The sequence below is a fragment of the Phalacrocorax carbo genome, chromosome 8 (genome assembly GCF_963921805.1).
Source record: "Phalacrocorax carbo chromosome 8, bPhaCar2.1, whole genome shotgun sequence".
NCBI classification, from domain to species: domain Eukaryota; kingdom Metazoa; phylum Chordata; class Aves; order Suliformes; family Phalacrocoracidae; genus Phalacrocorax; species Phalacrocorax carbo.
The window spans coordinates 13,154,241-13,178,102 of record NC_087520.1 but is presented as its reverse complement, the minus strand read 5'-3'; the positions used below and the strand labels follow the sequence as shown (position 1 = coordinate 13,178,102).

General features: G+C 58.9%; 1 protein-coding gene across 9 annotated transcripts in view; it reads left to right on the top strand.

Moving 5' to 3' along the window:
- The first annotated feature begins 8,273 nt into the window (after positions 1–8,273).
- Positions 8,274–23,862, top strand: part of CXXC5 (CXXC finger protein 5) — a 44,849-nt gene continuing 29,260 nt past the window's right edge. For 2 of the 9 annotated variants that reach the window (XM_064458775.1, XM_064458774.1), the window contains exon 1: positions 13,172–13,283. The gene's annotated coding sequence lies outside the window, so the exon portion shown is untranslated. The other 7 variants (XM_064458770.1, XM_064458769.1, XM_064458772.1 and 4 more) reach the window with 7 other exon arrangements.

Here is a 23,862-nt window from a genome sequence, read left to right as displayed (position 1 = left end):
AGGTTTAATTTCTGCAGCCAGGATGTTGCCAGTCCCCACGACGAGAGGCAGCCGCTGCCCCAGAGGGTTTGCAAAGGGAGGATAAAGAGTGGGACATCTAAAGGAATGGCCTTTTTGTTTTACGAAGGGGGAAACTGAGGCATGGGATGATCTAAGGACTCAGTCAAGCCATATGTGACATGGGTGGTAATTGATGTCAAATGCAGATGGCCCAAATCCCAAGCTCTTGTCTGAATTGCTGCCAGATTTTCCCAGAGGCAAAAAATAGCAATCTTGATTGCCTCTGAAGCACCTGTTGAGGATGCTGAGCCCTCAGGAAGGAGAGACCAGTTAGAGGAAAGTCTTCCAGGGCACCAACCCAAGCACAGGGAGATGGTCCAGCTGGGGGGAAGCAGAGGACAGAGGTGATGTGCTCAGGACCATATTGGAGACAAGTGTTTGGGATCATCCATCAACTGGAGCATGTGTCAGCAGCCAGATCTCTATGGAGCATCTGCTAGGACCCATGGCGGTCCCCTTCCAGGAGGTCATTCATGCCTGGAGATCTCAGGGCAGCTTGTACAACCTGCTGGTGCCAGGTGTAGATCGGATCCTTGCTGGGACAGTCCCTGTGCCCATCACCAGGCTGGCCCAGGAGCATGCAGTAGCCAAAGCAGCACCAAAGCACTGCTCCTGGGGTGAGGACCCTGCTGCTGACCCATAAATCTGACCCCGCAGCTGGGGCATTGCAGAAGGAACCTGGTTTCTACCTCCTGGCAGCATTTGTGCCTTCCTTGGGACCTTGCTGGTGGGCTATAGCTGGGTGCTGCAGTTGGGGAGTCCCCTTTCCTGGCTGCTTGAGGGACATGTGCTCACTCAGCCTGGCTTTGCCCCATCCCAGCTTATGTGCCAGGTGGTGCAAGAGTTTGGCGTTTGCTGCGGGCAGAGCGAAGCACTTGTTGAGAACTGCTCATGTGTGAAGATAAAATGAAGGGAATGTCACGTCCTGGCCCTGCTGTCTCCAGGAGCACTGAGGGGGCTGGGACCACACTGGAGGTCAGTGCCGCTGGCGCCCGAGCAGCGTGAGGAGCTGCTATGGGCTGAGCTTACTGGTTTGACCCCTCTCAGACATTGTTTATGTGGTTTGTGCTGAGCAAAAAGACCCCAGGACTTCCCCAGGGGTGTCTGAACCCCAAACCTTCTTGTTTGCCCCACTGTGGAGGCCTGTGTCCCTCCTGTCTTACTGTGCCTGGACTCCAGTGGAGGCCAACAGCTGGCTGTGGAGGCTTGCATCCCGACCAGGTGCTGGACTCTTCAAGTGGGTCTGAAGTGGGGAGGACGCACTCATGAAAGCAAGAGCTTTCATGAGCAAACTCATGGTTGGGTGGCACTGGCACCCACAGGGTGGCTGGTGTCCCTGTTCTGAGCTGTGACAGTGCTCCTGGCCAGGGGGCTGGGGACCTGGGCAAGGGCTGGACAAAATGTGCTCATCACCCCGATTTGGACCGGAATCTGCTATTTTAGTTGCTGTGACCTAATGCTCTGTAGGTGCCTTTGAAAATAGCTGGGGGGCAGTTGCAGGGGCTGGGTTTCAGCAGGGCTCCCAAACCTGAGCTGTGACAGAGCAACACCGCAGTCCAGCGAAACAGGGCAGTTTGACAGAGAAGTCCTGAGGAACTGAAATTGCTGAATGTGGAGCAAAGGAAAATGTTTGATCCAGATAATCCCAGAGCACTGGGTTGTTGCTCTACGTAAGATCAGGAAAAGATGGCAAAGTCCAAGGGAATGATGCTGAAGTCATCCACATTAAAAATGGCACCAAAAATCAGTCTTTTCCTGTGAAATAATTTGGCTAGAATGAAATTGTTTTTCCTGATGGCAGCCAGCTCCTTCAGGGGTTAATGGCAACACTGTCTGGAGAACTGTAAAAGGTGTTTCCGAAATATTTCCACTGCCCTGTTGCTTTTACGGCCAGGAAAGGCAGTGCAGGCCTGCCTGGGCAGGAGGGGGCTGCTGGCTGGCTGAGCAGACGGAAACCAGGTTTGGGAGAGCAAGTGGGAATTTCAGGCTGGGCATCGGGAAAGTCACCTGGCAGTGGGGGTGGATGCAGGAAGGTACCCCCCCACCCCATCAGTGCAACCCAGATGCCCTGGAGGTGATGAATGGTCCTCCCTGGCTTGTGGACCAGTATGAAACTGCTCAGATGGAGGTGCTGGGGCCAGGTCTGGCCAGTCGTTTTCAAGTAGGGTTATGGAAGGTCTGGAGAGCCTCTGGATGGGGTTGGTTTTTTGGGCATTGTGTAGTCACATTCAGCCAGCCTAGTTTTCCCACCCTTGCCCAGTGGTGATGGCTGAGACCTTCGTAAGTCTCAAACAAGAGAGACGATGGAGAGGTACCGCACCCTGCGGTTGGTGGATCTCAAAAGTTGAAGCGGGTAGAGACAAGAGGTTTGCAGATCTGAAGGCCACAGGAGATGCTGTGATGCTGCCCAGGTGCTCACCTCTGTGTGCCCTGGTCTATTTGACTTTATCAGTGTCCCCTTGGGTCAGGCTTGTACATATGCAATAGGCAACAACCTGAGGCACACAGAGGGTGCTGGCCATTAGCATGCTGGAGACCCCAAAACTCACCCCAAAAAGCATGTTGCAGAGCATGGCCAGCAGGTGAGCTTTGCTCTGGCCCATGCTGAGCATCGAGGAGGTTTTTCCTGCCTGATCCCTGTTTTCAGGTGCCTCCATCACTTGCGCTTGCTCCCTCCTGCTCCCCTGTGCAAGACTCTGTTGCCCCTTGTCCCTGTGCTTTCAGGCCAGAGAGGTTTCCAAGTGCTTTACACTTAAGCTCAGGCCCAGAAATTCATGTCCAGGCTGGGGCAAAGAAGCAGCAGCCAAGTTTGATTTGGGCAAAAAGTATATTGAATTCCCTGACCTGTGCAGCACAGGATGTGAAACAGGAAGGCAGCCAAGGAGTTGCCTCTCCAAAGCATCCCTGCATTTACAGGGGGTTCACAGATGACCCCAGATGGGACAGCCACTGGGTGGGGGGTGTATGTGCTCTGGTCTCCATGGTACCTGGGAAGTGGCATCCTGGCTTTAAGGATAAATGAAGGAAGGAGGTAATGTTTTGCGATAGGATTTCTGCAGACTTGTGCCTTGTGGCCGGGGCTGGCTTGCAACCATGTGCACGGGCGACTGGCAGTAGCAGGCTCTTGGTGACCAGGCTCACCTAGCTGAGTTAAGGGGAATTTTTATTTTCACTCTGTGCCTTTTCTCGCTCTCAGAAGTAATGAAATGCAGGAGCCAGCATTAATGCACCATTAAGACTGCAAATTTCAGCACGCAGCCATCAGGAAATGCAAATACTCGGGTCTACTGTCAGCTCTACCTCTGCTGTGGCAGCGGAGGAAGGGGCTGGCATGTGGCTGACCTTTGCTACCGTGATGAAATCCCTGGTGATGCTCAGCTTCTGGATCTTGCCTCCCTCCCCAAATCCTTCATCTTCCCCCACCCATGTTTGGGCTCACCCACCTGGGTGGCACAAGATGGTATTTGGGCTCATCTGTGCCCATGCATGGAAAGCCTCCTTTGCTTTCGGACCCCATGTTCATACCTGTGGCTTGGGGTGCTGTGGAGGGCTGGGGTTCCTGGGGAAGCAGGACTGGGGGAGGCAAGCTGTGCCATGGGTGCTTCAGCTGTGCAGGGATGTGTCTCTCCCCAGGCCACACAGAGTGACAGCCTGAGGAAGAGAAAGAGAACGGCTGTCAGTGGAAGAGGCTGCAGGAGCCCTTTCTGCAGCCAGCAAGTACCGCCTGTTCTACCTTGCGATTGTACTGTGCTTTGCTGGCAGGGACCCACTTTTCCATAAATTTGGGTGGAAGGGAGAGTTTGGCAGGGCCCTGGACTGCAGGGAAGGATTTATGGCTGCTATGGCTGCTCTGTGTTCTCCTTGCAGGGCTGGGGCTCCTGCAGAAGTGCCCTGCAGGAGGAGGAGGCGGAAGAGCAGGAGATGGAGGTGGGAGCCTATGCTGGCATCTGTCCTGGGAACAGGGTCCTAGCCAGCACCAGATCAGGGGTGCATGGGGGTTAAAGAAGGCAGGATGTGGAGGGACATGCCTGGTCTGCCCTCATGGTGACCATGGGGCTGTGAGCACCAGGGCAGGTGTGGGACCCCCATGCCGGGCTGGAGGTAGGTGATGCTGCCCAGCATGGGCATGGCTAGACACAGAATCTCCCAACAATGGGGAAGTGGCGGGGAGATACCTTGTCTGCCTTCGGAAAGCCGGTGACATCTCCCAGCTCCAGCCCAGCCATGTGCCACAGGCCCCTGGAGCACCTTGGGACACCTGGAGCACCTCATCCCCTGGAACACCTCAGGCAAGGCCACTGGCTGCTGTGGGCCCCAGTGCCTAGCACCATCCTCCTCAAGCAGGCAACAGCACACTTTAGGTGCACGTTTTCTGACAAACAATAGGTTTCCACCACCAGCCTGTTGCCTCCTGCTTGGCTGGCAGCCTGGCAGGTGGTCCTGGGCGCTCCCCCTGGCTTGGGTGGTGCATATCTGTGCATCCCTCCTGGAAGACATCGAGCCCAGGAAGCATCTGGGTCTGGATCATGAGGATGAAAACATGCTCTGATAGCTCCAGCTTGCTCTAGGCTATCAGAGGTGATGAGTTGTGCTCCCCCAGACTGCTAGGGAAGAACATCTTCCCTCTTTCCACTGGAGTTTGAGTTTTCCAGGCGGCCTGAAGGAGTGCTGGAGCTTTCCTGGCAGAGCCTTGTGGCTCTTCATTCTTCCTGTCTCTCCTGCCTGCTCTCTTTAGCTCAAAGCAAGAGTCGTCCGAGGAGGGAGACACATCTCAAATGTCCCTCCTCTCTCCTTTGCGGTGAGTGCAAAATAGGTATCAGCCGCATTTCCAGATGGAAATGTGAGGCCTGAGGATGGATAAAGAGTTTTCCAAGTCTTTGGAGCAAGGTGTGGACAGCGCTGAGAATAGCATCGTGAAATCTCAACTGCCAAGCCCTTAGCCTAACCAGAAGGTTATTCTTCTTCCCTTATGCTCATACATATCCATTAGGATGAGACCATATGTGTGAGATGTAGATGAATTTCTTTCCTTTTGACAAGTCCAGTTGGTCTTCCTAGGTAAGTAGATGGTGGTCTGTTTCCATCCAACTCTAGGCTGGCTCTTTGCCGCAATTTCTTGTGCTGTGTTTGCCCCAGAAGAAATGGAGCTACAAGTCAGAGCTTCAGGCCTAGGTCTTCTCCACCTGCCAGGGCTTTCAATGCCAGGTGTCCCTGGGATGCCGCAGGGGTCTCCCCTGAGTGTGGGGAGCAGGTGAGTGCAGGGAAGCCTTCAGTGGAGGCGAGCAGCAAGGTGGGATGGTGCAGTGGGGCGGCATTGCTGGCCAGTCCCCAGTAAGGACCCATGTTCCCAGCCAGGTCACAGAGGGCTTCATGGTGAAGAGGTGGCTTCTCCAACAGCAGGAGCAGTGGGTGAGCACACCCCAATGCTCCTGCATTTTAGGTGACTGCACAAGGTGTCTCCCAGAAGACCTTGATGGGACCCTTGCACATCTCTGCCTGAGAATTTGGTGCTGCCCTTATAGTTGAAGTCTGATCTTGAAGGGTCCCATGAAGATGAAGCGAGGAGAGGTATCTTCAAAGTTTCTTAGGTGGTTAAGGATGTGATGTGAGAGACATGCAGTTATTGCTCAGCTCCTAAGCTTCCTTTCTGAAAGAAGAGTCATCTGGATGTAACAGGTCCTTTCCACATCTTCCAGTCCATTACAGGCTGCAGATCAGTGCAGAGGTGGCATCAGCCTGGATGATGGATGGTGTTTAGGTGATCAAGGAGGGGACAGCTTCCTATACCCATAGAGTCAGATCTGTCAGCTTCTTTCAATAGCATTGATCACACGTTGCTGCTGACATCTTTTATGGGCAGTAAATGGAAGCAGAGAGGAGTGTGGTGGGTTTGGGGCACTGCTCCAGCATCTAAGAGTCAGGGGATGATGGCTCCTCAGGTCTAAGATGGTGGAGCTGGTCAAAGGAGACAAAGCCCAAGCAGAGAAGGCAGCGTTTAAGAGTCCTTTCTGCAAGGAATTGTGTGCATGGCTCACATCCCCAGCTCCCCTGTCAACAGTGTCTCAGTCAAGGCTCAGCTGCAGCGGCACTGCTGGGAAGAGGGGATGTGAAGTGGGAGGAAATGTGTCCGGGTGGGATCTCAGTGCAGGGACCCACCACGTGCTTTTTCTCAGCAGCCTCTTCACCATGGGAGGTGACAGAGCATCCATTGTCTGCCAGAACGTCTCAGCCTCACTCAGACTTTCTTGCTGCCAAATGGGGTGCAGCCTGGGCACTCAGCGGGGTGACCCAACTTGCCTCTACAGGGATGCAATGGATAATGGGGGTTTTCATGGGGAGCCTCATAACCCTTAGGGTTAAACTCTGCTCTGAGGTTACCGTGCTTCTGAGACTACCGAGAGATTCCCTTATTCAGCGCTTCTCCTCAGGTTGCAGTCCTTGCTGGCAAGGGGCTCTGGCCCCAGGGCTGGGCCAGCTCCCCCAGACTGGGCCCTGCCATGGTGCAAAGGGTTTCCTGTAAAATGCGATCGTCCCCTGCTTAGGCAACCCAGAGATCATCGCCTTCTCCTGTGCCCATGGACATTGCTGGCTGCAGGCGCATGTACACCAACACATCCAGAGGGATGCTGCCCTGAACCAGGTCTTACCCTACAAGTACAAGGCCATTGCTTCTCCATGGCCTTCAACAAAACACAGATGTGCTCAGATGAGACTCACCATCATCCTCAGGAACCCAGATTCCTGCTGCCTGCTGAGGCTGCCTGCCAAGAAGGTGTATGGGCAAGGCCGGGGGTACAGGCAGCGTGGGGGTTGGTGTGCTGGGCAGAAGGTGATGTCCTGGCTGCTGTACTGGTGAGGAGGAGGCCAGCACAGTTTTCACGGTTGTTTCTCCACAGTTCCTTACTCAAGTGTGCCCAGATTAGGTCTTGCCATAAGTAACTTTTGACATTTCCCAGGGAAACCATTTAACTTGCACGTCTTTTTCTGAAATGGCAGTTGACCTGACCCCTCTAAGTTTGCTTGCTTGGGTGGATGGCTGCTGCTAGCGGAAGCGGTTTGGAAAGCCCCACCTGGATCCACAGTACCTGTGGTGGGGGCTTAAAAGGAGGGACTGTGCTGAGAAGGTGTCCTCTCATTCCAGGTGCTGGGTCTGAAGGATCCTGTCCCACCACAGGACTGATGCTGGATTCGAGATGGTGACACAGGGCTGTCCAGGAGACAAAACATGGGAAGGTACAAATAGAGCAGAATAATTTTCCCCGAGTTGGGCTTGCTCTGCATTTCAGCTCCTACCTGAACAGCAACCAACCTGGCCTGAGAATGGGTGTTTTCATGCCACTGGTGTCTTCCCAAACCTGGCTGCTGAGCAGCAGCTTGGCATGAGCCAAAAATCTGCAGGCACTAGGAAAGCTCCCATGTCAATGGGACCCAGAACGAGTGTCCCCTGCCTGGCTGTGCATCACAGTGCTTGCCTGTCCTTCTCTTGTTGGCAGGGCTTGGGCAATGCTTCCGTAAACCCTCAGCAGCAGACATAGACAGCAGGAGCCACCAGGAAGTGATCCGAGCCGTGCCGACGTGCCCCAGCCCCGCGGCTGCCTGCCCTGCCTGTGCAGGCAGATGGCTTTTGCAGGGCGCTCCGGATGTTGGAGCGAGGCTATTTTGGACCACGTGGGCGTCTGAATTCCAGGCGAATCCCTGGCTCATAAAAAAAACCCCAACGCCTGCCAGGGTCCCCGGAGGTGGAAACGCTGCAGCTCAAATGTCCTCGTGGCTCTCCTGCCGCCTGGCACGTAGGCGTGCCTGCAGCTATGCCTGCTCGCCCAGCAGCCCACATGGCCCTGCGGCAGAGAGCCATTGTGCCCACTCGCCCTTCTCCCAGCAAAGGCTGAGTGTCCAGGGCACCCGGATGGCTGTGGCGTCCTTTGGCACCGGTGTGAGCAGCTACTCAACACCCAGAAAGGGATGATTTGGGGTGTGTGGGGGGTGTGTGTGTGTGTGTGTCTTGCCTTGCCTCCCTGCTTGCGGACTGGAGGGGGACGCTTGCTGGCCCCTGCACTCTCCATGCCGTGCTCCCCCCTGCACTCGGCCACACTGTGGTGGGAGAGGGCAGAGGGAAAACGGCTTCCTGCCCTTCTCCCAACCGCCGGCGTGGCGTCTGTTTGCTTTGAGGCCCGGGTCCCTCCTGCCAGGACATTCCCGGGCAGCGGCTGCTGCCGTTCGCAGAGGAGCCAGGGGGACAGCCTGGACTGTGGCCCCCCCAGCTGCAAAGGCCAGAGCTGCATGCCTGCCCTGCACCCACATCTCCCTCCTTGAGCCCCCTGGGACCCAGGCTGAGCTCCCAGGAGGGGCACGAACCATCCAGCAACCTGGTAGGCAGTGGGGACTCATTTCCAACCCCCCCCCCCCCAAGCCCTTTCCAAGAAGAGGTGGCTGGTCCCTGCACTGCCGAGTGGCTGCGGCACGTCCCTGGTAAGCGGGGCCAGCATGAGTCTCTGCGGCCCGCGGCCGCCATGTGGGAGACAGCTGGGGTTAAAAATTAACACAGACAGAGCCTCAGTTAATGGGAGGCAGGGGCTGGTGGAGGGCTATGTGCTTCTTGGGGCACCCTCTTCCTGGGACTTAAGGCTTTTGCAGCCAGGAAGGTGGGGACTCCTGTGGCCCCCCAGCTGGGAGACAAGGGGGTGCCATGTCCCCTGGACTTGGCTGGACACAGGCAGAGTGCCATGCCCCTGGGGCAGCCCATGGCAGCCACCTGAGCATGATGGTGGGTTATTCCAACCCCTGGTGCGGTGGGCATGCCCTTGGAGGTTGGCACCCAAAAAATGCCAGCTGCTCCAGCTCTGTTTTTCGGCACCATCAGGGTTAAGGGGAGCAAATTGGCTTCTAAAAAAAATAAGGAGCTTGTGCCAGCCTGACCCCAGCTTGCTGGGGCGGGGGGTCTCCCAGCAGAGCATCCAGAGGAGCTTGTCCAGCTTGCTAGTGCTGGGTCCCACCAGGTTCCCCCATCCCGGTGGCTGAAAAAATTCCTCCCTAGAATCAGGGATGTCACCAAGGTCTGGGGCTCCTGAAGCAGCATCTGGCTGGATTTGGGTCCTCTCCACTAGAAGACACCCCACACCCAGTGCAGAGGAGGTGACAAGCAAGTGTCACTCTGTAACCCACTTGGATGGCAGCAGCTGAGCTCAGGGGTTTTGGGTTGGGGTTGGGCATTTTGGAGAGTGTTTGTGCTCCAGAGGCTGTTGGGACGCGTCTCCTGCTCACACAGCCTTGGCAGCCCTCCAGCTGCTATCCCATAGTGCCCTGCTGCCATGCGGGGGGGCCACGGACCTGTGTGACCCCTCCTTCACCGCGACAGGGTCAGGCTGCCTAGCATCACCGTCATGTCCTTTGTCGGTCCCCCACATTATTCCCAGCCCCATGCCTCTGGGCAGGGGTCCTGGATTCACTCCCCGGCCAGGAAGGAGGCAGTGCTGTGGGAGCCTTGGGCCCAGCATGGTGAAGATTTTGGCACTGGTTCTGGCAGGCAGAGACCGGAGGCAGCACTGCTGTTTGCAGATAGGCTTTCCACGCTGTCCTCTTGTCATCTATCCCTGTCCCCTGTGCCTTCCATCCCTGTCCCCTGTGCCTTCCATCCCTGTCCCCAGTTGCCTCCATCCCCCATCCACCTTGCCCTCTTTCCTGCCATCCCTGCCTTCCTTCCCTGTCCCACTTTCCCTCCATCCCCATTCCCTTTGCCCTCCAACCCTGTCCCCCTTGCCTTCCACCCCCACCCCCATCATCCTCCATACCTGTCCCTCTCGCCCTCCATCCCTGGCCCCCTCAATCTCCATCTCTGTCCTTGTCCTCTTCATCCTCCATCCTTGCACCCCTTGCCCTCCAGCCCTGTTCCCTTTGCCCTCCAGCCCTGTCCCTCTGACCCCCACAGCCCCCAGCACACCAAGGGATCAAAGTCCAGAAGCAGGATGGGGGTTCATGGGATGTGTCCCATGTCTTGTCCCCAGGCTGTGGGGATGTGCCAGTTTGAGGGCACTGGGGGACACCATCCTCCCCAGTGCTGGAGCACTGTGTGCGCCGCAGTGCGTACCAGCTCAGGGATGCTGGGGAGCCTGGGGTTTGCTGGGGAGTGCTGAGCTGGAGCCACAGCTTTGCTGCTGACACTGTGAGCGAGTCCCTACTTGGCTCCATGCCTCAGTTTCCCCTCTCTTAGAGGACTTCAGCCCTCAGGCTGAAGGCAATTTTCATTCACATGAGTTTTCCACATATGCTGAGCAGTGAAATCCCTCCGTGGCTGTCCACCTTTGGTGGGCTGCAAACTCCAGGTGCAATTGCTGCAGGCCCTGCCTTTGCAGGGGGGACATCAGCACCCTGCATCTCATGGTGGTGTCAGGGGATCAGGGTGTGCTCAGACCCTTAAAAATAGCAAAAAAAGGGGCAAATAAAACTCCATGGGTGAAGCCCACCCAGGTGAGAGTGTGTCATATGCTGGGTAGCATTGCTGGTGTCACTGTGGCTGGGCTGTGGTGGCTGCGTGCGGTGCTGGTAGGATGCTGTCCCTTCTCCCGCATCACCAGTGCCACCCGCATCCTGTGTGCCTGGCAGTAGAATACTGCCTGTTTTCTGGGGGGCAAGAGGCTGAATGGCAGAGGCAGGCAAGCAAGGAGTGTGCTGGGGAGGTTGAGCAGAGGAGCTGAGGGTGATGAGCCGGGGCTGGTGGTGATGCCAGCTGGGGACCAGGCACAAGGGGTGCCCAGGAGGACACTGCCATTGCTGCCACCCGGAAGGTAGCATCATCACATTGCCTGTGTTTGAAAATCCCAGTCACTAAATATGTGAAAGGCACATAATTAACAAGATGTGGATCAAATACAAAAAGTGCGTCCGCACTCCTCAACCCCCCATCTTAGATTTTTTTGTTTCATTTCAAGGCAGGAGCGGGGTGGGAAGCGATTTTGCATTCCTGTGAAAAAAAAAAATCAACGGCAACACAAACCCAGTTTCATTTTTGTCAGGGTTTCTGCTTTCGGGAGGTTTTGGGTATTTTGCTGGCAACTGAAAAGGCTGCAGGAATTGGGGGTGGTGGTGGGTTTTTTTTGGGCCGTTTGTCCCTGGAAAGCTGCTCTTGGCTGAGGAGTGGGGATTTAATGAATTTTTTAAACTTCCAATTTTTCAGTGCCCACCCCACAAAGGGGAAGAAAAATCTCCCCCCCAGCAGCAAAAAAATTCCTGCCAAAAAGTTGAGCGGAAAACTTCTGGGCCAAGCGTGTTCCCCCTGAAGGGGCCAAACCTTGGGGGGATTTGTCCTCTCCTTCTGGGTCACTTATTGGTAGCATCAATTATTTGCTGTGCAGGGGGCTTTCAACTGATGCTGCGTGTTGGGGACCGGCAAGCTCCCTCCTGGTGGCAGTGGCAGGCTCAGGGCTCAGGGGCTCTGTAGTTGGGGTTCCTCACCCCCAGACCAAAGCAATGCTCCCTGTGGACCCAGATGCAGTGGTGGGATGGGAGGGCTCTGCACTCCGAAGGCCCCCCCTTCTGGACCCCAGGAACTCAGGGGTAACCCTTGCTTCTGCACCCTGCTACCAGCTACACCCCATGGGGGTGACAGAGGGATGTGGACACATGCCAGGGCCACCCCATTGGGGGGCAGAGGCATGGGGTACAGGCAGGAGGGGACCCCACAGGGGGGACAGAGAGATGGGGCACTTGCCAGGAGGCACCCCATGGGAGATTCAGAGGTATAGGGCACCCCACTGGCAACACACAGGATGGGGCGCATGCTGGGAAGCATCTCGTAGGGGAGGGCTAAGGATGGGCACCCCACAGAAGGGACGGAGGGATGGGGAACACTCTGGGGTCACCCTACAGTGGGTGATGGAGGGATGGGGGCCAGCTGCCGTGATGAAGCTTCATGGGGTGGCTGGGGACTGGAGGGGCACCCTGGGGTGACACCCCACGAGGCACCCAGATGGTGGGGCACAGACCAGAGTGACACCCCTGAGGCTGCATGGGGACAGGCTATGTGGTGGGTGGGGTGGGGGAGGGGCACGGGGATGCACACAGGGGTGTCACCCCTTGGGATAGAGGGGGCAGGGGAAGGCACAGCAGGGTGACACCCCACAGTGCGGATGGGGGGGACATGCACCAGAGTGACACGCTGTTGAGGATGGGTGGGGGGCACACTGGGGTGACACCCCAAGGGGGCAGATAAGACATGGAGGTACACAGTGGGGTGACTCCTGTGGGGGTGGGTGGGACATGGGTGGGGCACAGCAGGGTGAAACCCATGGAGATGGGGGAGCACAGGGTGTACAGGGGGTGACTCCCATGGGTGTGGATGTCACATGGGGGGACACAATGGTGACACCCATGGGTGTGAGTGGGACATGGGGTGAACAGTGAGGTGAAACCTGTGGTGGATAGGTGGGACATGTGGTGTACAGGGGGGTGACCCCCGTGGGATTGAGTGGGTCATGGAGAGCACACCGCAGTGACACCCCCTGGGGTGGATGGGACATGGGGGGGGGCACACCGCAAAGGTAGCCCAAAGGTGGGGGTGGGTGGGATGTAGCGTGCACAGCAGGGTGACACCGTGGGAGCAGATGGGACATGGAGTGGGACACACCGTGATGACACTCCTGGGGGTGGCTAGGACCCGGGGGAGGGAACACCACAGGAACACCCGTGGGGGATGGACAGCCCATGCGGGACACAGTGGGGTGGCACCCGTGCGGGCAGGTGGGACACGAGGGGTACACCATGGTGACACCCGTGGGGGCGGCTGGGACACGGGGGGAGGTGGGGCACACCACAGTGACACGCGGGGGGGGGGGGGGGGCAGATAAGACACGGGAGTCACAGCGGGGTGAGATCGGTGGGGGGAACACTCCGGTAACACCCGTGGGGGGCGGATGGCACATGGCGGGGCACAGCGGGGGTGACACCCGTGGGGGCGACTAGGGCACGAGGGGTGTGTGTGACACGGCGATGGGGTTCGGGGCACCCGTGGGGTGGCTGGTTGGGTGTGAGGGCGTGAGGCGGGCGGCGCGCGCGTGGGGCGGCGGGGGGCGCGCGCGACGCGGCGTGGCGTGGCGTGGCTGGGCGAGCGGGGCGGTTCGGTCCGGTCCGGGTTTTGCCGGCAGCCGCGGGCAGCAGCGGCGGCGGCGGCGGCAGCGCCGTGCAGCGCGATTCGGGGGCTGTGCACTCCCAGAGCGAGCGGCGATGTGGAGGTGGGTGTGCGGCGGCGGCGAGGCACCGTGCCCGCCTCGGCTCCCCTCTGGCCGGGCCCCCCCTCCCCGGCGTCGGGCAGGTGCTGATCCCCCCCCCCCCCCTTCGCCCTTTACCCCCCCGTCCCCAGCTCCCGGGCAGCCCCCGCCGCACCCGGCAGCGCTGCCCGCAGCGGCGGCTCCCGGACCGCCGGTAGGTGCCGGCCCCCGGGGCCGCTCCGGCGGGCGTCAGAGTTGGGGGTGTGCGTGTGGGGGGGGTGGTGGAGAAAGGGGGAGGGGGTAGAAGAAAAAGTTTGGCGGGGGGCGGCTGCGGCTCGCCCCACTCCGCCCGGCGCCGTTACCGGGCTGCCCGCGGCGGCGACGGGGCGCGGAGCTGGCCGCCTGCCCGCCTGCCCGCGCCGGGGCCCGGCCGGTGCTGCCTGCGCGGCGTCCGAGCGGCCCCGCCGCTTCCCGGGGAGGGCGCCGGGGTAACGAGCAAAGTTTTTCTCCGTGCGGCTGAACCCCACCGCCTGCCCCGGTCCCCGTCCCCTTTCCCGGTACCCCACACCCCGGCGGGGATGCGCTGGGAGGCGGCGGGGGTGGGGGGTAGGGATGGGGGCGAGCCCCCCCCCCCCCCCCGGCCGCCCCGGGCCGCCGCGGCATCGCCCGGTGGTTTCCCGGGTGACAATGGTGGCGGCGGGGCCGGGGGGCGGCGGGGGCGGCAACGCCGCGGCGCCGGAGGGAGGTGGCGCGCCCCGGGCAGCGGGGCCGGCCACTGCCACCCGCGGCGGATCACGCGTGGTGGGGTGGGGGGAGGCTGAGGGGGGAGCCCCCACCCGGCGCCTGTGGCTTTAGGCGGCCCCTCCGCGCTCGGGTTGCCCGCGTGGCTTTGCTCTCGCCTCCCCGGGGGGTGCGCCAGGCTTCAGCGGCAGTTTGGCTCCTCCACCGGTGACCGGCAGCGGGGTGGCCGTGGGAGCGGCGCCGCTCGCCATCGCCCAGCCATGTGCAACAACTAACCCAACTTTATTACCCCCCCTCCCCCAAGCAATCCTTCCCCCGCTTCGCCGTCAGATGGGATTCCCAAATCTCCTGCTCCCCCCCACCCCCGGTGGGGAGGGCACCCAGCACACCCCGGCACGCAAAGATCCAGCCGGATCGCTGCGTCCGCCGCGTAATATCCCTCGTACAAGCCTGGCACGGGTGCTGCCAGCCCCGAAGCCATCGTGGGTTTTGTCAATTGTGCCCCAACCCTGGGACTGTGGCCCCAAACTCCACTGAATTGCTCCCCCCCAGGCCCCACGGTGTTGGTTTTTTTTCCCTTCTTATTTTATTTTTATTATTACTATTTTTTTTTCACTGCATCCCGTAACCAGCGATGTCCTTCTTGCTGGCCTGCGTTTGCTTTGGGTCCGTTTATTCTTTGCTGGGATGATTGATTGGGGAGGGGGGGGGGGGAGGGGGGGGTAAAGCGCCGCTGCCCGCCCCGCTCCGCGTCCCACGCATAAACAAAGCTGCGCACACATCCTGCGATAACGGATCACATGTGTGCGCCGCGCCGTCGCCCCTGACCCCGGCCGGGCAACCTTTACCCCCCGCCGCCCACTCCCTGCAAGCGACACCGGGAACGGAGGGGGGAAAGATTGGGGAGGGGGGGGAGGAGCTGACGTGCTGTGGGGATGGGGGGGTTTGAGGCAGGATTTGGGGAAGGGGGGAGATGCACAAGCTCAGCTACCTGGGGCGCGGGGCCGGAGCCGGCGGAAGTTTTGTTTCTCTGGAAACGGGCCCTTGCTGTGTCAGCAGCCCCTTTGTGCCGCTTTGTCCGTTCCCCCCCCCGGCCCCCTCGCCCAGCGGTGGGGCCGCACCTGGGGCTGTGGAGGGACAGACCCTCTCCTCTGCTCCCTGTCCCCTCGCTGCTCCCCGGGGAGCTGAGTTGCATCCCCCTCCCCAGGAGGGCAGTGGGGTTGAGATGAGAAGGGGTTAGATGGGAAGGCGGGGGGGCGAGGTGGTGACCCCCCAAAGGTACCACTCAGTGGGAGTGCTGGAAGGCATGGAAAACCTTCTCTGTCTGTCTGTCCGCCTGTTTCTTCTTAACATTTCTATGTGGAAAAGCTTTGCAGAACCATCTTCTCTAGCAGCACTCCCCGTTCCCAGCATCCGAACCTGGCAGGGACGCCAGCTCTCGCCTCCCTGGCAGTGCCGGCGGCTCTTGCCACCGCATCAGATTCAAATCGGTCGCGGCATCACGTGGGCTGAGCCTCGAACCCAGAAAGTGTCACCACTCGTGGTGGCTCTGTCTCCTGGTGACAGCCAGCGAAGGCCCAGCAAACCCAGGATGCCGGTATTGGTGTCGCCCTGACGATGCCACCCAGCGAGCTGGCAGATGTTGCGCCCTGACCTCGGGGCCAGCGTCGGGGTGTGTGTGGGGAGACACACGGTGATGGGATGATGGGGACGGGGACGCGCCGGCGTGTGACAACAAAAGCAAAGTAACAAAGGACCCGCCAGCGGCGCTCAGAAGTTTGTCCCGGCCCCCTGCCGCGGCTGTCCGGCGCCGTCCGGGGATTTGGTGGCCTCATGGGCAAGTTGGGGTTTTGCCTGTTTGCTGGCCGGGGGGGTGCAGACAGGGGTTTGGGGGTGGGTGTTTGTGCCAGGCGCTGCGTACGCCTCTCTCCCTCTCCGCCTTGGTGGGAAGAAGGCAGGAGGTGGCTGACTCGTCCTTGACATGGATTTTTTGGCGGAGATGTGGGCAGCCAGTGCCACGCTGCCAGGCGCCTGCCTGCACCTCCTGCCCATGGCACGAGGTAGGCGGGCGGGGGAGAGGGGCCTGGGCGCTGTGCCCCAAAATTCAGCCTATCCCTCCTCTTCCTCCTCCTTGGCAAAGGCAGGTGGTGGGGGAGATGCAGTGGGGGCACAGCAGGGGGTGCTTTGGGGATCCCCCACCCTGGGGGTCCCTCACCCACTGGCATCCCCTGCTGTCACCAAGGCCATTCCAAGCCTTGGACAGGCAGGTGTTGGCGGTGCAGGTGCTGCTTGCCTGGGATCTGGGGACACTGCAGGACTTGGGGTGGCATCCCCTCCCCAAAATTGTCCCCTCTGCCAAATCTCCTGCATAGGGGGCTGGGAGAAGGGTCGGATCCTGGGTGCTTGGCCCTCGCAGTTGGCATCCCCCCAGCACCTCCTGCTGTTCAAGGCTCAGCTGAGGCTGGATCTGGCCCCAGGTGGTCACAGACCCTCCACCTCCAACCACCCCCCTGGGCAGGGACATTCCCCAGAGTGGCAGGAGTGGGTGCTGCCGCTCCCCTGCCTCTCCTCACCCCGCCGGCGCGTTTGTTTTCCTAAACCCCGGCTGTAGGAACAACCTCTTGATTAAGTGTATTAATAGTTAAACTTTCAGCTCATAGCTTAAACTCACCAGACCACGAAAAGCTCCCTCCTTTACTCATGCTCTGTTGCTCAACTAAAATATTGCACTCAAAAGGGTTGGGTTTTTTCTTTCCCCCTCCTTTTCCCCTGACTTGACTTTGACTCCTGGGAGTGTGGGGGGTCTTGCAGGGCTTCCCTGCCTTGGGGTGGGACCCCAGTTGTCCTTGCAGCCACCCCTCTGTGAAGATCCCGGGCAGGGTGGTTGGGGGGGCTCCCCTGGCCTGGTGTCACCCCAGTGAATGGGGCTCTTAAAGTGCATCCAGGCTGCAGGGAGGATGGGAACTGCCATCACAGGGGAATGGTGGCCCCCTGCCCTGGTGGGGACATGGAGACGAGCTGCGGTGGCTGGGAATGGGATGGAGTTGCTGGTGGTAGCTGGTGTGTGGGATCGGCTGTTTTCCTGCCAGGCCGGCGGTGGGGCAGGAGGAACGGTGAGAGGTTCAGCCACGCCAAGTGCCAAGGCCCTGCAGTTGGGTGGGGGCAACCCCCAGTCCCAGCACAGCCCAGGGACAGGTGGGTTGGGAGCCGCCCTGCGGAGAAGGACTGGGGGATACTGGTAGGTGACAAATGGAACATGAGCCATCACTGTGCTTGCAGCCCAGGAAGCCCAGCAGGGTGAGGAGGGAATGCTCCCTCTCTGCTCCACTCTGGTGAGACCCCCCTGGGGCACTGTGTCCAGCTCTGGGGTCCCCAGCACAAGACAGACAAGGATCTGAGAGCAGATCCAGAGGAGGCCACTGAAATGGTCTGAGGCTGGAAGACCTCTGCTGTGGAGAGAGGGTGAGAGAGTTGGGGTTGTTCAGCCTGAAGAAGAGAAGGCTCCGGGGTGACCTTATTGCAGCCCTTCAATACTGAAAAGTGGCTTATATGAAAGACAGAGACTTTTCTCTAGGGCCTGTAGTGACAGGGCAAGGGGCCATGGTTTTAAACTGAAAGAGGGTAGGTTTAGGTTGGACATAGGGAAGAAATGTTTTATGATGAGGGAGGTGAGACATTGGAACAGGCTGCCCAGAGGAGTTGTGGATGCCCCATCACTGGAAGGGTTCAAGGTCAGGTTGGATGAGGCTTTGAGCAGCCTGATCTAGTAGAAGATGTCCCTGCCCATGGCTAGGGGGGTTGGACTAGATGGTCTTGGGAGGATCCTTCCAACCCAAACCATTCTGTCATTTGATGAAGGGGGACAGTGGCGTAGGACAGGCAGGAGGGAAGAGCAAAAGGGTGGCTGGAGAAGGAACCACCTCTGGGAGGAACCAGACAGAAAAGCCTGGGCCCAGACCGGTGGGGAGGAAATGCGTGGGTTTGATCCTGCTCAGGAGTGGCTGTGCCATGGGGAGCGGGGCAGGATCAAGCCTGCAGCAGACTTTGCCTTCACCAGAGGGACCTGCCCTGGTGGCGAGGTGGGCTGAGACTCCTTGTGCTGGGGAAGCCACCAGGTGATCATCAGGGCATGGGGGCAAGGAGCAGCCTGCATCCTCATCCATGCCCCATGTTACTTGGGATGCTTACAGTGTTGGAGCTATAGGAGAGCTCCAGGAAGAGCCAGGCGGCAGGACAGTGTGACCCCAGTGAGTGGCTGAGGGTGACCTGTGGGTCCCATCACCTTTGAGGGAGTCCAAACGGCATGTTTTACCCTGGCCAATGGCCCTTGAGTGCCTGGAGACCAGGGTTGAAAGATGTTTCTGGGTCCATCAACATCTCAGCGCTGGTGATGCAAACGTGCCATGGAGCAGGTCCTCTCCTTGCCCAATATTCTCTCTTTCTGGGGCACCTGCAGGGCTGGGGGGTGCATTGATAACGTCTTTGGAGTGATTTCATCCTGGCTTGCAAGCAGGTGGAGGGCATTGACAGCCTGAGGTGATAGCCCTTGCTGCACACAGGTGGCAGCCTGTTATTATGTGAATAAAAGGATTTTTAAGGTCACAAGGTTTTCAAGAAGCTGCGTTGGTGTCTCTGGTTTCTACTCATCCATCGTTATGGCACAGAAAAGGGACTTGAATAATGGCCCTGCTGTGTCCACCTTGTGGAGGCTTGGCTTGCAGGCTGTGATATTCCCTTGGGATTTGTGGGTCTGGCTCAGTGTTCTTGTACTCAAACAGTGTTGCTTGTTCTAAAGCATCTTCCATCACCTGAACTTGGACATCCTTTGTGCTGGGAGGATGAGGATCCATCATCTCCACAGAGTGATACCTATGGTGTGGAGGCCCAGGTGTTGGAAGGTATGTGTGGGCCTCGATGCTGCAACTGGTGGCAAAGAAAGAAAATGCCATTTTCTGATTTTCCAAGTGGGATGTGCTTTTCCATCTCCACTCTCCTAGCTTAGAGAGGTGGGAGCTGGAAAAGGGCTTAGGTCACTGGCTCTGCCCCATGTCAACACTGCGACACACTTCTTCAGCGAGGCCAAGATGTGGGTGATGGATGGGACCTGCGCCACAGTGTGAGAACTAGCCTGTCATTTCTGGGTCAGCCCTTCTAAGATGGGCTTCATCCCAAAGGTCTGATTGTCACCTTTGTGGCACTGGACGCTGGGTGGTGGCAGGGCTGGGGAATGGTGCTGTCCTGGCCCTGTCGGTTGTGAGGTGCTTTTGGGTTACTCCAGTGGGTTCTGGGTTGCTGCTGCTGCCCTTGTGGCCCCAGCTGACCCTGGTGTACATTTGCTCAGCACTTGTTGGGCTTTCTGGGGATGGCCCAGGCTTGAGTGAAGGTTGGGTTTGTGCTTTGGTATGATGAGATGGGGCATGGTTGTCTCCAGTGTCCTCTGATGCTGCTGCCTTTGGTCATCTCTTGGTTTGATGATGGTTGCCCGCTGTTGGAAGACAACCTTGGCTGTGGCTGTGGCTTGATGCATGTCTCATTTTTGGCTTTGCAAACCTGCCTTAAGTTCATGCCTCTGCTCCTGCTCTCCATAGGGATATCTGGGCAATATCCATCTCCCACGGTCTTCCTTGTGAGTGTTTTTGGCTGTGGCCAAATGAGCAACACAGCTCCATCCACTCAGACCCTGGGTGTCTTGGTGTCCCCAGGGGTCCTGGGGTCACCAGTTCTCACTTATTTTTGCTGGGAATTTCCCATGTGGCTTTGTTGCCTCTTTCTCTTCCTCAGAGGCTGGCTGACAAAAGCAGTTTGGGGTCTAGGTCTGAGTCCCAAGTCTCTCACTTGAACATCCTGAAGGCTGAGGGGTTATCACTTGAATATCCCCACCCTGAAAGCTCCCAAGCATATGCAGACCCAGGTGCTTTCAGCTCTGCTGCCTCCGTGCCCTGTAGGCTCTTCCATGCTGCACCTTCTTGCTGCTTGGAGGCAAGTTCCTGTTCCCCAGTCTCTCCAGGAGCTGGAGTGTGGCTGGGGAGGACCATTTGTGCCTAAAGAGCATTGAATGTCTTGGGGATTGCTCAAGACCCTGAGATGCTGGTGCAAAGCCTGATGGAGGGAGGTCTACACCCATGGGAGGTGCAGACCAGCACTCTGCCCTCTGCTTTGCAGGAGACTGTCTTTGGGTTTGCATCCAAGTCAAGGGAGGGCAAATGAACTGTGCCCACAGATGTTGCTTGGAGACTGTGTGGGGTTTTGCCTCCTTTCAAAGGCTCATAGAATGGTTTGGGTTGGAAGGGACCTTCCCAGATCATCTAGTCCGACCCCCCCCCCCCCAGAAGATCTAGGGACATCTTTCACTAGATCAGGCTGCTCAAAGCCTCATCCAGCCTGACTTAGAACCCTTCCAATGATGGCATATCCAGAACTTCACTGGGCAACATGTTCCAGTGTCTCATCACCCTCATTGTAAAACATTTCTTCCTTTTGTCTAACCTAACCTTGCCCTCTTTCGGTTTAAAACCATCGTCCCTTGTCCTGTCACTACAGGCCTTGACAGAAAGTCTTCCTCCGTCTTTCCTATAAGTCCCCTTTATAGGTTGAAAGGTCTTTCAGCAGGTCCAGGTCTCGACTGGGGAGGTGAGGGGTGCGAGTGGCTGGTAACCGGGATGTGGCAGTAGGCTTGTGGACAGCCAGGGAGGTCGAACCTGGGTCTGCGAGTGCTGGCTGGGTTGTTCTTCCCCACCTTCCCATCCTGCATCCATGCCCTGCTCGGCTGGGATCACAGCAGGGAGGTAGATCCCAGGCAACCATGGCTCCCAGGGTCCCTGTGACTGCTCTCTGCCCTTGTGCCCTGTTGCCTGCCAGCGACTTTTCCCCCAGTTCCTGCAGCCCGTGGGAGCGAGTGGCCAAGGATTGCTGCTTGGGGAGCGCTCCTGTTGCCCTCTGCTTTACCTTCTGCATCTCGCTAATCTGATGACCGGAGGTATGCGAAGCATTTCAAATATGGCCTCGTTAGCTGGCTCTGGACAGAGCATGCAAGAGGCGTTTCTTCACACTCCTATTCCAGCCGGTTGTTGCCGTTCCCTCCTCCCATGGGCATCCTGCTGCCATTTGCCCCATGCCAGCTGGGATCAGCATGGCCAGTTGAGCCCATCCTGCCTGGCCACAGGATGGATGTGTCCCTTTGCAGGTTGGCTCTTGGCTGCCATGGGTGGGCGTTGGGTCCTGTGGTGATTTGAGAGCATTGTTGGGCACATGGGTGAGGGGTGAGTGTGTGCTGATGCTGGGGAGCACGATGTCCCCTCTGCCTGCAGCTTTGGTGGGTGCCTAAGCCTCCCGCAGAGTGCCCAGCCCTCTGGAAACACCTGGAGGGGTAGCCCAGGGCACATGCGATGGGTGGTTTTGGGGGGTGTGTCCCAGGGATCTCGCTAAAAGGCGCTGGGGTGGGGGACATGAGATGATGGATGCTGGCCCCGGTGGGAAGCACCCAGCATGGGAAGCGGACCTGAGGGGGCTTCAGTGTGTCTCTGGACTGCAGGGGAGGGGGTCCCTGGGATCCCCAAGGAATGGGTGCTCCCCAAGGGGACTGTAGCCCATCTCTGGCTGCCTCTCTGGGGTGGTTCTGGTGGTGCTGTGCCTGTGAGAGTGCTGTGGCATCCACCTCGGAGTCCTGTGCCTCTGTCTGACCTACCCACCCTGGGATGGCGAGCAGAGCATCCCGTCCATCTGTCCACCTGTCCCTGTCTGTGCGTCCCCATCCCTGTTGTGTCCCAGTGTACATCACTGAATCGGCACACTGGACTGCCAGCCGGAAGGGGCCCCATTGCTGATAACGCTGCCATGCTTCTGCCTGGCCGGGATGCCTGCCCACAGCACCAGCGCTGGCAGGGACCCTCCACTTTCGATGTCCCCAGCGTCCCCTGCCTTGCCGTAGCAGCAGCAGGAGCCTGGCAACGTCTCCCTGTTGAAGGAGCTATTTAAAGCTGGGGTCGGGGGGAGAAAAATAAATGTAGAAGATGAAGATGATGAGGGTGGCTCCAGCCGCCCTTGGGGACAGCTGGCCCAGCGTCGGTGTCCCTGGGGAGGAGATGCCATGGCCCGGCACGGCCCAGCGCCGCCCCAGCAGGGCTGGGAGCCGGACGCCAGGCATTTGCACTTTAATGCATCAGGACAGCTTGCAAATTCCAGCCTGGCGCGGCAAGGTGCCGGCCGCGGTCGAGCGTGCGCTGTCTGGCGGGCGAGAGGGCCGCGCTGCCATAACCGGTTAGCTCGCCGGCAGGGTGCAGGGGCCGGCGGGGGCTGGGGGCCAGGGCAGGGCTGCAGGCAGCCCCTGCCTCCCGCCGTGCCGGGGAGGGGGCTCTGCACAGCCCCGGCTGCAGCAGAGGTGGGGGGCAGCCCCGGTATGGTGGTGGCACAGCAGGAGGTTGGCCTGAGAAGGGCAGTTCTGTAGGGACCTTTGTTCTCCCCACATCTGCAGGGACCCCTGTCTCCTTGGTCTGCAGAGACCCCTGTCTGCCCATCTACTGGGTCCTGTCCCCCCATCCTCAGAGCACCATGCTCCCCCCGTTTTCGGGCATCCCTGCCCCCCCCCCCCCCGTGGGGAACCCTGTCCCTCTGTCTTCAGAGCCCTGTGTCCCCACCATCTGCAGATCCCCCTGTCCCCTCATCTGCAGAGGCTCCCATGTGCAAAATCACCTGCTCCCCCTGTCCCCACTGCTGTAGAGCCCTGTGTGTCTGCCATCCACAGGATTCCTTGTCCCCCTGTCTGCAGAGTCTCTGTCCCTGCCATCGGCAGAGGCCTGGGGTGATTCCTGAGCCAGGCTCCCCAACACCAGTGATGACCTGGAGGCAGTTCAAGGGTAGCCTGTGCTGTTTGAATCCCTGGGGAGAGGGGACAACCTGTCATGTCTACACATGGGGAAACAGAGGCAGGGAACGGCAGCACTGCTACTTGTGCCCCCATCACCGCTGTGCCTCAGGGTCTTGTGCGCCTGGCAGGCTGGGGGCCAGCAGCAGGGGCTGCTCCTGGGGGTCCTCATTCACCTCAGCTGTGGGGGTGCGCAAAAAGGCAGCAGATGGTTTTCCATCAAATCCCTTCTAAGAGGCAGTTTCTCATCCTTTCCCTAAATATTTCCTAAATGTTTGGGCCTGTTAGTGGAGCCAAGACCGGCAGGCTTTGCCTCCGTTGCTCAGTATGCCTGCATTTCCCTGCCGCCGCATTGCCTTTTCCCCATCCTCATGTTCGGGTTCCTTAAACAAAAAAGCCTTCAAAAACATGTATTGGCCACCTTGCTGGGAAAAACCAGTGTCACCTTGAGTGCTAAACCTGTGGCACCCAGGGGCCTTGATGCACGCTCGCCAGGCTCCAGGTGCTCCGTGGCCCTGCTCCGGGCTGGGAGCAGCCAGCGGTCGCTGCATCTTGGGCCAGTGGAGGATGGGGCTTTTTTTCCTTTGCGAAGGCATTGCGGGATTAGCGAGAGGATTAGTAAATATGACCCCAGGTAATGATTAAGACCCAAAAAAAAAGTAAAGGGTGCTTCCCCCCCCCACCCCCATGTTGATGCACCGTGAAGATTAAAGTGGAATGAATTCATCCTGTGGCTGGCAGTTTGTTTAGGGGTGGGTGGGTGGAAGGGAGGGTTGGGGAGACAGGGCAGTGATGGCAGCTGTGTCTGTGGGTCTGGAGATGCTAAAGCTGGGTACGAATGGGGACCTGGGTGCCAGTGGCAGGTCCCCGGGGGTCCCCAGTGACCAGGCTGCCTGTGGCTGGTGCTGGCTGCAGGCAGCCACAACTGGCAGTGGGTGATGGGGAGGGGATTTTTTGAGCATGGGGTAACACTGATAACCACTGCCAGCCTAATCCTGGAAA